The sequence below is a fragment of the Aegilops tauschii genome, chromosome 7 (genome assembly GCF_002575655.3).
Source record: "Aegilops tauschii subsp. strangulata cultivar AL8/78 chromosome 7, Aet v6.0, whole genome shotgun sequence".
Taxonomy (NCBI): Eukaryota; Viridiplantae; Streptophyta; class Magnoliopsida; order Poales; family Poaceae; genus Aegilops; species Aegilops tauschii.
The window spans coordinates 193,124,379-193,130,142 of record NC_053041.3 but is presented as its reverse complement, the minus strand read 5'-3'; the positions used below and the strand labels follow the sequence as shown (position 1 = coordinate 193,130,142).

The following is a 5,764-nucleotide window of genomic DNA, read 5'->3' as shown; positions in this document are numbered from 1 at the left end:
CTACACACTTAAGGTTCGGTGACGCTAGGGTTGTAGAGATATTAGTATGCGGAAACCCGAAAGTTGTTCGGAGTCTCGGATGAGATCCCAGACGTCACGAGGAGTTCCGGAATGGTCCGGAGGTGAAGAATTATATATAGGAAGTCCAGTTTCGGCCACCGGGAAAGTTTCGGGGGTTATCGGTATTGTACCGGGACCACCGGAAGGGTCCCGGGGGTCCACCGGGTGGGGCCACCTATCCCGGAGGGCCCCATGGGCTGAAGTGGGGAGGGGAACCAGCCACTGGTGGGCTGGTGCACCCCCCATGGGCCTCCCCTGCGCCTAGGGTTGGAAACCCTGGGGGTGGGGGCGCCCACTTGGCTTGGGGGGCAAACCCCCCTTGGCCGCCCCCCCCCCCCTCAGATGGGATCTCCAGGGGGCCGGCGCCCACCCCCCCAGGACCCCTATAAATAGGGGGGAGGACAGCCGCACCACAGCCCCTGGGGCCTCCCTCTCCCTCCCGTGACACCTCTCCCTCCCGCTTGTGCTTGGCGAAGCCCTGCCGGGATCCCCGCTACTTCCACCACCACGCCGTCGTGCTGCTGGATCTCCATCAACCTCTCCTTCCCCCTTGCTGGATCAAGAAGGAGGAGACGTCGCTGCTCCGTACGTGTGTTGAACACGGAGGTGCCGTCCGTTCGGCGCTCGGTCATCGGTGATTTGGATCACGACGAGTACGACTCCATCAACCCCGTTCACTTGAACGCTTCCGCTCGCGATCTACAAGGGTATGTAGATGCACTCCTTCCTTCTCGTTGCTAGTAAACTCCATAGATGGATCTTGGTGATGCGTAGAAAATTTTAAAATTCTGCAACGATCCCCAACACGGATGTCCGGGCTGGTCGGGCCGGATGTCCGGGCTGGTCGGGCCGGATCCGTGGATGAACACCGCGTGGAGAGGTCAAATCCGGGGCAAAATTCAGAAGATTTTGTGGATGGAAATTGGGGAAAAGGTGGGGAAAAGCTAGATCTACCTGCAACACACGAAATCCAAGGATCAAATCCAACAAAACTTCATCACACCAACAAATCACAAAAAAAATGGGGCAATTTTCGGGTTAGGACGAAAAACAACAAAATCAAGCTAGAAAACAAAGAGAGGGGGCTCCGAACTTGTGATCAACGTGGCTCATGATACCAAGATGATGTAGGGCGGAATCCTAGATGGTCGATCTTTCACGAAAGGAGCGGATCCCTACGAAGAACGTGACAAACACGAGGGGTAACACGAGGGAAACACGAGAGGAACACGAGAGAAAACACAAGAGAATCACTCAAACCAACAAGATTCGATTACACATGCGCTAGATCCAAGAACACATAGAGACCACACGGTCCCAATCCAACAAGGGACGATACAAGAGGTAACCGGTTCTTCTCCGAAAGGAGGTCTTGAGGGGGGCCACCCAAGAGGGGGTCTTAAATCCAACGTGGATCGTCTCCGAAGAGGGGCCGCAGTCTCTCTCGAGGAGGAGATCCGTATGGATGAGCAATGCTCTATCTCACATATGAGCTAAACCAATGCTAACCCTAGAAAGATGGGGGAGAAGGAGTATATATAGTCTAGAGGGTCGAAGGGGTACACGGGCTTCGGCCCTTTACTGTGCGCAGACAGGGGGGCCGGATGTCCGGGCGACGGGCCGGATGTCCGGGCCTTCCCGAGGGGCCGGATGTCCGGGCTTGGCGGCCGGATGTCCGGGCTGGAGGGTTCAACTACTGTAGTTTCTGTCGCGTGGCGCCGGATGTCCGGGCGAGGGGCGGATGTCCGGGGCTGGGGCCAGATGTCCGGGCCCTGTAGCACTTCGATGGCTGGGCTGCTGCTGTTGTTGACATTTTCAGGGGCCGGATGTCCGGGGCCTTGGCCGGATGTCCGGGGCCTGGAAGGTGAACTTGCCTTCTTCCGTTGGTTCTCTTTATCCATGGACTTGGTGGCTTGTCCGTCTTCACGTGCATCTTCGTGAGGGTCCTCTTGACACCTGATCATGCATAGCATATCGGACTTAGGTAGTAGCCATGTCTCGAGTGGATCATATGCGATATCACTAAGGAAGGAAGTCACCTCGTTCTCGAGAGCTCTAGCTCGTGCTCGTGTCATGGGTCCTTTTGGCTCTTGATGAGACGATGGTAAGTCCATGGGGATGATCGTAGGATGCTCCGCATCAATATCGGTCGCGGTTTATTCCTAACAAAAACTGACGGGCTTTCATGGACCACGCTGCGTGTGCCCTCATCTAATTGCACCCATTACTCGTGTTTGTGGGGGTGGTGGTCATCCTGGCTCTCTATAAATGATAGAGCCGCTGTGGTCTATACTCTATACTGGACACATGGTGCAGTCAGTCTAGCAAGCTTGTAGCCCCCGAACTTGTAAAGCTAATAGGCATCACTTCTGAATAGCTATGAAGGAAGCAAGCGGCGTTCGCATGGTTACAGGCAACGGCGAAAACAGCTACGCCGCAAACTCCAGGCTCCAGGTTTGTTTGTTTTCTACTAGATGAGAGGCTCCAGGTTTGTATCCTGCACTGTGCTGCAATCCACTCTCGTTGCATGAATAATTTGCTGTGCTTCATGCATGTATGCAGGAGAAGGCCATTTTGGAGACAAGGCCGGTGCTTCGCAAGGCCATACAAGAGGTATGCACGTCGCTCTCCGCCCGACGGAGCACCATGGTCGTCGCTGACCTCGGCTGCTCATCGGGTCCCAACACTCTAAGCTTCATCTCCGACGTAATCGGTGCAGTCCACTCCTGCACTCGGAAATCGGAAGAGGAACGGCGCGTTGTGGAGGTCCAGTTCTTCCTGAATGACCTGCCGGGGAACGACTTCAACCTCGTCTTCCGGTCACTGGAGCAATTTGAAGATCTCGGCGGGAAAGATACGCCGCCCTTCTATGTGGCAGGGCTGCCCCGATCATACTACAGGAAGCTTTTCCCTTCCAGGAGCGTCCACTTCTTCCACTCGTCCTACTCCCTCATGTGGCGCTCTAAGGTATTTATTTTTCTTTTCAAAACTAGTACTGTTCAAGTTTTAGATACTACCTACTACTCTCCATTCAAAAATATAAGGTGTATTAAAAAAATTCTACAAGCCAAACCTATCTATTTGTTGATATTATGGGCATGTTCTGGACCTCTCCAACTTCTTGCTCCACAACATTCCAGTGCGAAGCTAGATTCACGAAGCTACGTGTGACATCGTTGTTCGCTAACGGAAGCTTTTATTAAATGGGTCGTAATATCAAGACATGATGTGTGTATTGCCCAGCAATAGCTAGCCTTGGAACAGGAGTAATAGCAAGAAATATCTACGTATTTTAAACAGATGAATTTTCAGCGAATTAAAATCAAAAAGTATCTGAGTAGAGTGTGTGCAATAACACATATGTAATATAAAGAAATATCTGAGTGGAGTGAGTACGATAACACAAATGTAATTTTCAGCCAATATAAACTTATCTAAAACAGTCGGTATAAATTTGCTATGTATATATTTCCTATATTATGCCCAAGATTACCGTTTCAGTACTTTCTTGTAGTTCTCTCCGATGCCAATGACGATGCGAATCCAATGATTTACTTTTTCAGTGTATATTAATATTGCTCATATTTTGTTGGTCAAAAAAATAGTTGAAGATAGGCACGAAATATCTCAACGATATCCTGTCACGTTATAAGAACACACCGGAATGGTCTGAAAGCTTCACCATGCAAAGTTGTAAACAATTCAATTTGCTTCCATGGATCACCGACTGGGAGGTGAAAGAGTAGTAGGTACTGTTGGGCCATTTTATACAATATAATGACTCCATCATGATATGTAATTACCTAGGTGCCGGAGGAGCTCTCAAGTTGCACTCACTTGAATGAAGGCAACATCTACATTGGAAAAACTACTCCACCTATGGTGATTAAGCTATTCCAAGAACAATTCAAAAAGGACTTTGAGTTGTTCCTTACATTGCGTTTCAAAGAGCTTGTCAGTGGAGGTCGAATGTTGCTAACGTTTCTTGGCCGAAAGAATGAAGAGATGATGACGCATGGGGAGTTGGCACCTTGTATGAATTGGTTGCTGAATCTCTCCTGTCTTTGGTACTAAAGGTACGAGTACATGTTAATTAAAGCAACGATATCTTGCTTTCTTTTCAAGTAACTATGTATTATACCATTATTAGTCTTCATATTGTGGTTGTGTGCCACGTATGATGCAAAAACCGGGTAAAGCCTCCTTCTAAAAAATAAAATTACTCTTCATGTTAACCAACTTATAATTGCATATGTAATTATATATGTTCCTAAACTAATTCATTCTTGCATGACAACATTCTATGAACGAGATTACATTGATGTTGAATACTAACATATATGCAAAGTGGCAGTACATTTTATCCGGAAAAGAAAAAAAGTGCCAAGTACACGTAAAAGTGGAGAAAAGGAATTCACATTCTAAAACATAGAACTATTAGCATTCCACCATGTCAGACAGAAGTTCACTTTTGAACGCTAAAATAAGAACAAAGGTTCCGCAAAATAAGATTTCTCATTTGATACACCCACCCGACCATAAGTATTATTGGTTTGCATGATAGGGTCGTGTGGAGAAGGAGAAGTTGGATTCATTCAACGTGCCCTACTACACCCCATCCGTGAAAGAGGTCCGAGAGTTGATCAACAAGAGTAGGCTCTTCGACATCGAGCATGCCAGACTCTTTGAATCCAACTGGGATCCTCAGGATGACTTGGACGGTGATGTGGTACTAGATTATGCTGGCAGCGGGGCAAATGTCGCCAATTGCATAAGGGCGGTGATGGAGCCGCTAATCGTAGACCACTTTGGGGAGGACATTATTGATGACTTGTTTGTGGTGTTTGCGTCCATCGTTGCAAAGCATCTAGAGAAAGCAAAGGCTAAGTACCCCATCATCGTGTTGTCACTGAAGAAGGCCATGTAATGGACATAGTTTAATTAGTGGTATATGTAGGTATTGTAAGTGGGAGGCCTGCTATGGTTAAATAGTTTAATTTGTGGTATATGAAGAGTATTATAAGGGGGAGACCTATTATGGTTAAATATCTCTTTTGCGCTCCCCTTCCCTCCCCCCCCCCCCCCCCATTTTTCTGTGAGAAAAGTTTGTCTTGTGTGCTCTATAACAAAAATTGCATAAACTGTTAAATCGTAAATTTATTTACATGCATACCAATGGTTGGTAAGAGTCAGCCTTTAGCTTCACATATATTTCATATTTTCAAGTGAAAAAATACAATGGTTCCAAAATAAAAATGCACATATCATGATTTTTAATGATGTAATGACATACATGGTCCTGTTTGTGCATGAGACGATGTAGAAAGCTATAATTTACAGGTGCATGAATTCATAATCAGAGAGTAAATCATTCGGTCAATTATCAAAATGAACAATACAATTCCAAATATGCCACGACGAAATCACTTGCATATTTTTCCGTCGTAGCTCGCCTTCGGACTTGGAGCTGCCTTGCCACTTGAGCGTATAGTTGTTTGGTTGGCATGGGCTGGCATGATTCTTGTGTGCTTGTTGTGGTGGGGGGCTCGCCCTTGGTCAAATAAATTGAAGTCAGAGTTGCTTTCTCGGGAATAAATGGTGGCAATGACAATCTGCGGACAACATCGGTAGTGTTTCTCTCTTCGGTGGCATGTGTGAATCTTATGGGTAGCCAGGTTGACCATCGGTACCCTATGTGGGCATG

General features: G+C 47.5%; 1 pseudogene; it reads left to right on the top strand.

Moving 5' to 3' along the window:
- The first annotated feature begins 2,341 nt into the window (after positions 1 to 2,341).
- On the top strand, positions 2,342 to 5,106 carry LOC109732660 (anthranilate O-methyltransferase 1-like; annotated as a pseudogene).
- Positions 5,107 to 5,764: the final 658 nt, after the last annotated feature.